This window comes from Rhagoletis pomonella, unplaced genomic scaffold (assembly GCF_013731165.1).
Source record: "Rhagoletis pomonella isolate Grant_MI unplaced genomic scaffold, Rhpom_1.0 Rhpom_scaffold_00187, whole genome shotgun sequence".
Classification (NCBI taxonomy): domain Eukaryota; kingdom Metazoa; phylum Arthropoda; class Insecta; order Diptera; family Tephritidae; genus Rhagoletis; species Rhagoletis pomonella.
Genome location: NW_023458741.1, coordinates 69,957 through 78,520, shown reverse-complemented (window position 1 = coordinate 78,520; position 8,564 = coordinate 69,957).

Sequence of the window (8,564 nt, the reverse complement as noted above, 5' to 3'; positions counted from 1 at the left end):
GGGGTAATTTTACTCTTGGTGGATACTTCTTCTAACTCCCAAAATCGAATTTTGGTGAGGGCTTGGAGTTTATGTGCCATAAGACACAAAAGTAGTGAAGCTCCTTGTGGTCGTAGGTGGTACTGGTCCCGTCAAAATCCGAACAATAAAGGTATCGCATCGATATTTTACAATAAGAACGCATTAAGCTGGGTACATACTAAATGCATGACAATGGGTCATAACAGTCTCCCCCGCTTAATAATGAAATTATGTTAAGTCATACTCGCGAAGACGTACTGGTATATTTCGTATTCTTCCAGATCTTCGAAGCTCTTGCTCTGGACTTGATTGAAATTGGGCTGGAATTTATTCGTCTCGGTGACCTGAAGTTTCTGGTGATGTTTCTGAGTAGACTTCAGATTCAGCTTCGTTCAATTCTGGATCAGGCTGGTTTTCCGGTTCGTCTTGTCGGACGTTGTACTGGCTACAATAGCAAGCTTGTTGGTCGGTAGGGTTGGTCAGGGTATTCTGCACATTTTCCTGGTTGTTGCTAATATCGGGAGCATCTGACGTAAACCTAACTTTGCGCTGTTGAACTTTTGTGGCTCTCAGTTGGTCGATGTGACGTTTTAAAGTGTAGCCATCATCTAGTTTAACGATGTAATGAAGTTGTCCTATCTTGCTTAGTACAGTACCCGTTTTCCAAATGGTTTTGTTGTTTTGCGTATGTACGACTTGGGCTCTTTCCCCCTCGCCGATTTGACGCACACCTGGGATAGACTTCGTACATTTGCTATTTATTGTTGGCTTTAGGGCATCCAATCGAATTCGGATTCGCCTGTTGATGTAAAGTTCAGCTGGGATCAAGCCGCTACTAAGAGGAGTTGCCCGGTATATTTGTAGAATTTCATTGACTTTCTTATGAAGGGAGTCCGGCTCAGATGACATGGCCTTTAATTTTCTTTTAAGTGTTTGCACATTACGTTCAGCAAGGACATTAGTACTAGGATGTCCGGGTGCAATTAGTTTCTGGAAAATTCCATTTTCGCTGCAAAAAGATTTGAACTGTGTGCTTGTAAAAATGGTGGCGTTGTCAGATACCAAAATCGAAGGAGATCCGTGAGTAGCGAAAATATCAGAAGAAGATCTCGTACGACCGGAAACTCTGCCCATCTAGACTTTGCATCGATGATGAAAGTGATGATTCTGGAATGGTCCCGCGTAATCTATGTGTATTCTTTCCCAGTTTTCGTTTGGTTCCTCCCAGTGCGCAGTGGGGCTTTTACAGGTTTGTTTTGTGCTTGTACACATGCTTCACATGATCGCACTGTTCGTTGGATATCTCGGTCAATTCCTTTGCAGAAGAAATACCTCCTGTCGAGCTGTTTCATTCTGGTAACTTCATCCAGGAGTTGGTGTGTGGTGCAAGTCTTGAATGACTATGGACTGTCGGGTTTTTGGGATTAGAACGCGTTGACCTTTGAAGATAATACCATTATTGAGCATGTAGGTCTCGTCTTCATTTGCATTGGTTAGATTTGATACGATTTTGGACAGGTCTGGATCTTTAGCGGTTTCTGATGCTAATATCTTAGCATTTATGTGGTCACTGGAAATTTCAAAGATAGATAGCAAACAGAGCTCATTTACCTCTTCATTTATTAATTTATCCGTGCAAAGCTTTCCTGGATTTTGTGTAGCTCGGGAGAGGCAATCTGCATTACTGTGTTCTGACCCTTTTTTGTACGCTATCTCGTAATTGAAGCTTGACTGGAATTCTGCATATCGTAGAAGTCTGGCTGATGTAATAGCTGGCATTTTGCTGTGCTGATGAAAAATTCGTGTGAGCGGGCGGTTGTCTGTAACAAGTTGAAATTTTCTTCCGTAGACGTACATAAAAAAGTGGTTGATGCTGAATATTATGGCCAATGCTTCACGGTCTATGTGGCTGTAATTTCTTTCTGCTGCAGTCAGTAATCTCGATGCGAATGTGACTGGATGTTCAATGCCATTGATTATGTGAGAGAGTACGCCTCCTATGCCTGTAGGACTGGCATCGCAAGCTATGAAGACTGGGAGTTCCGGATCAAAAGGTATGAGAACCTGATCACTACTAATGCTGTTTTTGAGTTTAATGAACGCAGCTTCGCAGCTTGAAGACCAGTGAATTTTTTTTCCTTTCTGGAGAAGTTGACGTAATGGATAAGTAATAGTTGATAAGTTAGGAATAAACCTCGAATAATATGTTATCATGCCCAGGAATCTTCTAACTTCGTCGACTGTTGCTGAATGAGCTATGTTTACGATTGCCGATTTTATTAAATTGTACGACATGTCCTAGATATTCTACCTGAGTTTTCAGGAATGAACATTTGCTTTGATTCAAGTGCAAATCGTATTTCTTTAAACGCTTGAGGCACTCGACCATGTTTTGTTTACATTCCGCTTCTGTAGTTCCGTGTACCAGAATATCAGCGAAGTCTGGTTTCGGAACAATCACTAGGGGAGAGCCCCAGTCGCTATTTTCACATTTCGAAATAATACCACAAGCTTCTAATTCGTTAAGCTCCTTTTCGACAAGTTCCCTCAGCGCGCATGGAACTTCTCGTTCCTTGTAAAAAATTGGCTTAGCACCTTTTCGAAGCTGTAATGTAACCTCAAAATCAGGGACACATCCTACTTTTTCTTTGAAAATTTCAGTAAATTAATTTATGATGTCGGATATTGAATCAAAATTTTGTAAGTGGACTTTATTAATGTCGTTAACACGCTGGCTATCTAATTGCTGGAGATTGATGTTTAAATGCCGGATCCACATCCGGCCTAACAGGGCATCGTACTCATTCGGAACAATATACATTTCTTCGTTGAACGTTGTATTATTGTACCTTACTCGTACGTTAACTTTTCCATCCGGATATATGATATTTTTCGTGTATGAACGGAAAGATATACTGGAGGGTTGTAGTTTTTCATTAATCTTGAGTCGGTTGAACTGATCCCTTGGTATTAGTGTAAGTCCAACGCCCGAGTCGACCTCGAACTTTTGTCGTCGCCCATTCAGTTCCACGGTGACATAGTACTTATCGACATCATGCAAATTTTGCTTATTTGAATAAATATCGACAATGCGATTTATGCCATATATTTGGTGGATGTCTTCGTTGGTGTTTTCCTTTTTAGAATTAGAGTTGAATTTTGGAGATTTTATCAGTGTCGTTAAACAAACTTGTTGAACATGACCAGTTTTGCCACAGGATTTACATTTGAGGTTTTGTACGGCACTGCTGAGTTGTGTGGTTGTCTCGCCCACGCCGTATGCATAGGTGATCAATTCCTAACTGTTTGTAATTTGTTCTTGATTTTGAACGTACCTGCTTTTTTGAGTGGTTTCTGCTTCGGCTTCTACGGCGACTCGAAGTTCGGGTTTGAATTTTGTTGACGTCACTACTACTTAGCTGCTTTGAATTAAGCTCACAAGCTCACGGCTGTCTATTTTTGATGCTTCCAGCGATAGTGCCTTTTGTACAATTTTGTCGAAGTCAGTATCTTCAGATTGCAGTAGTTGCTCCCGGATTGTATTATCGGATATGCCGCAAATAAACTGTGCGCGTAAAAAAAAAATGTTTGAAATATCCGCCTAACAGTTGCATGTGGACAGAAGATCGCATTTATTTATATCTCGACGTAATAGTGCTACATATTCAGCTATTGAATGGTGGTCGCTTTGATATGTTGATAAAAATCTGTGCTGACTTACTAGAACGTTCTCTTTCGGACATAAATGTGCTTCTAGTTTTTTCGCTAGGTCATCGTATTCGATTTCGTTGACAGATTTCGGGGCAATCAATGAAACAAGTAATTTAAAATGTACAGAACCAATTGAGTTTATAAGCATTTGATGGCCAAGTGTTTTATTCGCAAAAACACGCTTCATCGTCAAATAATTTTCGAATCTTTGACGGTATAACCTGAAATTTTCCTTAGTGGCATCAAAATTTTCAAATGGCGGCAGCATCACTTGTAATGGGGGAGCACTCTGTTGCTGTGTTTGAAGACTCGAATTTTCTCCGATTCGTTGCAGTAGATCGCGTTGCGATTTATTGAATGCTTCTAGTAACTGCGAAAATTTAATGGCGTCCATGGTGATTTTCGCCTGCTTTACTCGTCGCCACTTTATTATATCTGGATGTTTAAGTAAGAATGCACGCGTTTGTTTAGTAATAAGAATACTTTCATTTTTTTATTAAGAATGGACTAAGGCTAACAAAATATTATTGAACAATAAAGGTATCGATTCGATATTATACAATAAGAACGTATTAAGCTGTGTACATACTAAATGCATGACAATGGGTCATAACAGTAACGGCTTCACAGTTCGTGCACTTGGGATATCGGACACCCTTTCTAACTTCTGGAACCGACTTGTGAGAAAGCTATCTAACTTCTCGTACATTGGAGTTTCCGCCTTTCTCAAAATACTCTGGTCCCACAATGCCAGCGTGTTATCCGGTAACCAACTCGATACTAAGGACACAAAGATCGCATCCCAGTTTTCAATATCAATCCCGTACATTTCTAACGGATATACAATTATCAACTGCCCGTTGTAAGTTATTAATTTCTGTACCGCGTTCGCTCGTTACCGATGTAAGGTTAATTAGCGTTTCTAAGTGGCTATTAACCATTATGCTCTAATTTTCGTAGCGGTCGGATAAATTTTGCCACGCAGTCGCGAAACCGTCGTTAGTTAAAGGCCATTTGTTTACGATATCTTTCGCTTCACCACGGGTCTTTGGATCCAAATGGTACATATTCTCTGTCGGGGTCAAATTCGAATTGTTAATGTAAATTGTCGTAAACAAATCGCAGAAAGATGGCTAAGACATGTAATTACCGTAAACAAATTCTGTGTCACATGGAAGGAGGGTGACCATACGTCTTGATTTATCAGGACATGTCCTAATTTCAGGGTCGAATCAAAGTGTCCTGACTGATTTTTCATTTGTCCTAATTTTTACAAATCTGACCTTTTTCCTTTGTAAACATATCTCTAGGCGATTTTTTGTACATCGGTAACATAATAACATCGCTACAAAACTCGAATGACTGAAACTACAGTACACGTACAGAATTTTTCGATTGTCACTAACACATAAATAGAAAACTACTTTGTCTAGTTACAATTGGTTTGCTGCCAGAACTGTAGCGAATGAAGATACCATAAGATATGCTATTGAGTCTTTTGACAGTTTCAAGTCGCCCGGTCCGGATGCCATCCTGCTTATTGTACTTAAAAGTGTTAAGCTTTTGTTGGCGACCTTGAAAAAGATTTTCACAGCGTCGCTTGCACTTGCCTACATCAAGGAATTCTCAACTGAGAACCCTCAGTTCTTACAATTGAGCGTAAAAACAATCATTTCCCAAATTAAATTCTGATGGAAAAGAAAGTGATTGTGCTAGTTTTCGTAAATGCAGGGTCCTAATTTTTCCTCGAGCGAGCATGTTGTGCCATTTCGCGATTAACCGGATTAATTGTTGAACTACTTTGCTGCGTGAATGTGAGGTTATGAGCCGTCTCTCTACGGTTGCCAGACGTACTGATTTTCTCAGTACAGTACTGATTTTCCAACTCACCTACTGATTTTTTTAATTTCTTCAATCATTACGCTAATGTCCTGATTTTTCAAAATTTGTACTGATTTGTACGGAATTTTCAATTTGAGCAATATATTTTTGGATTTTCTTAAGGTTTTTTACATAACGTTGGAACTTCCTTAAATTGTACTGTAAAAAGTAAGGAAATAATTATTTAATTATAGTTGAAATGTTTAAGGGCCAATTTCACAGTGCGTAGTTAACTGAGAATCGACAGTTAACTAGAGATTTTCAGTACAAAATTCTGTAGTTAACTCCCGAATCTGAGTTAACTACGCATTGTGAAATTGGCCCTAAGATAATGTTTGATATGCCCAAGAAAATAATACAACAAAATGATCAAACGTTTTATGGGCATATCGGGTCTTTACGTACCAGTTGCGATAATATGATAGAGCTTACATTTTTAAAAAAAAAAGGCTAACATTTTTTTTATCGAGTGTTGTTTGTTATCTCGTAAATAACATTGAGTTTAAAAACAACAAATTTTAATATTCGAATGGCGCTTGCCAACAACTTACAATTCTGTTTTCTCAATTTACGGACATTGTAAAAGAGTTTTGCATTGAAGATATAGAGTTAGATACTGTTTTTAGCGAATTATTTCTTTCAAAGTTTTTGCGCAGTTGAATAAATTATTTAAGCCATGAAGAAATATAGATGAAGCCCTTAGGCTATTTATAGGGGGTACCTGGCGGTAGGTATAAAACTCCCCCCTAATCCAGGGTGTCATGCGTCACCGTGCCTATTGGATGGTTTGCAGTCAGGGGCTCTTCCAACTGTATTTTAACGGCGCTTCCCGGATACCTGTCCGCCTCCGGGAGTAACGGTGGACTTACCGCAGCACGGGGCTCTGCTGTGGCCGACCGTTCTTTCCCCTTACCTTTATACACGCTTGCCGAACGGTTTCGGCTCAGTAGGCGACCAAAGAACCACATGATTATGAATACAAATAATGAAGTCCCGGACCCTGCACGGGTAAAAATGCCGCCGACGGACATGGCGTTATAAATAGTCAAGAGAAATTTTCGGTAGCCGCTGGATCGGTCCCGAAGAAGCCTTCACGGCTTTAATCGGATATTGAGCCCAACGTTGGTAGCAGCAAACCCTCAGAGGGTAGCGAGCGACTGGCATCTGGGATGCTAACAGAGCCCACATGGCCGATGGACCTCTCGTGCCAGGCGTCCTCTTCAAGAGCGGAAATGAGCACACCTCTTGAGGGCAACTCTAAAGCAGCTCCGGTTGGGGGCGTTACTGGCACTGGGGAGCCCTGCACGGGCAATAGGAATGCCAACCACAAGCCCCCTGTGGGGTCACCGTTGGCGAAGCAGTACCCTCGTCCCAGTGGTTCAGGTACAATTAAGCGAGTACGCCCAGGCTGCTGAAAAAATTCGAGGACAATCCGGTTCCCGAGAATATGAGGGATGTGGTTGAGAGGGTAAAGGGCATTCGCTCAGAAAACCGGGAACGGACTCAGGAATAGGGTGTTTTAAATAGCCCTGAACCCACTCCCTCAGGTTCCAGGGAGCTGGCCCCCAAAAGGCAGCTATCGGCAGATGATGCCGACGGCCCATCGAAAAGCCCTAAAACCTCTAGCAAGAACAGTCCGCCAGTCTCTCGGGCATTTAATGGCGCTGGCCTATCCCAAGGCCGTATTAAATTGGTATCGTGCGCCGATGAGAGGTCGGCTCGGCTCTATAAGGGCGCCATATCTTCGCTTGGGGAACTGTGGCCCGGCGCTGACTAAGTGGCAGTGCATAGGGATGAAATCCCTTGCAGGCCGCGAGCCAGGGCATGGGTCCCGGAGGAACCCGCTAATCTGCGGGGGATTCTGGAGATTATCCAGATCTCCAACGATACACTACCAGCCCTTGATTGGAGAGTAGTGAAGGTCAGTGAGGTTAGGGAACAGCAACGTTATATTACCCTGGTAATTAACGAGGAATCTCTCCCGATCCTCGCTGACTATAATGGAGTCATCAGCTACGGCTTTTACTCCATCACTCTCAACCCAGAAAGGGAATGAGGGTAAAATTCCTGAGGCGGAAAGCACCGCGAGTGAACCCAATAATCTGCCATCTGAAAAAGGCCTTATTTCGAGTAGGGCAGAAAACGCGTCGAGGGGTCCTGCCTCTAGCCAAGAAGTCCAGGATCGTCCCGTGGTCACTCGTCTGGCGGAGGAATCAGACTCGGCCTCAGAATCGGAAAGCGATACGCAATCCGCTTCTGGAGACGGGTCTGATTTCGGTCAACGGACGAGGGATTTCGAGAACCTGTTCCTGGCATCGGAAACGGAGGACGCCAATGATACTGTGGTAGAGGTGTCCAAAGGGACCGCGCTAGAAGCCATGGATGGCGACGACTACTTAAAGGCTGTGGATGAAGGTCCTACAAATTAACCTTCACCACTCCAAAGCAGCCTCCGCAGCTCTGCTCCTGCACCTTAGTGACAAAGGGGAGGAGCTAATTTTTGTCCAAGAGCCCTGGGTTGTAAAAAACAGGGTCTGCGGACTTAACTCTGATGTGTACCACATTGTGTCGGCCCCAGTGGCAGGTAAGATCAGAGCATGTATATTAATCAAGAAAACTATTTCTTACGATTTACTCACTAACTTTAGCGATGAAGACACGGTGAGGATCATTGTAGAGGGCAAATCCACCAAACTCTGGCTGGTATCAACCTATATGACTCACGATCGCCAAGACTGCCCCCCTGCTCGGTTACTGGACGTGGTGAAAGAGGCCAATTTAAGGAAGTTTCCCGTCGTGGTAGGAGCCGATGGGGTTCTACCGATATCAAACCAAGAGGTGAGTTACTACTTGACTTCATGCTATCTTATGATCTAGCTATTTCTAAAATTGGTAGTAGACACACCTTTGTTACCTCAGTCAGGGAGGAGGTACTAGATATTACCTTAACG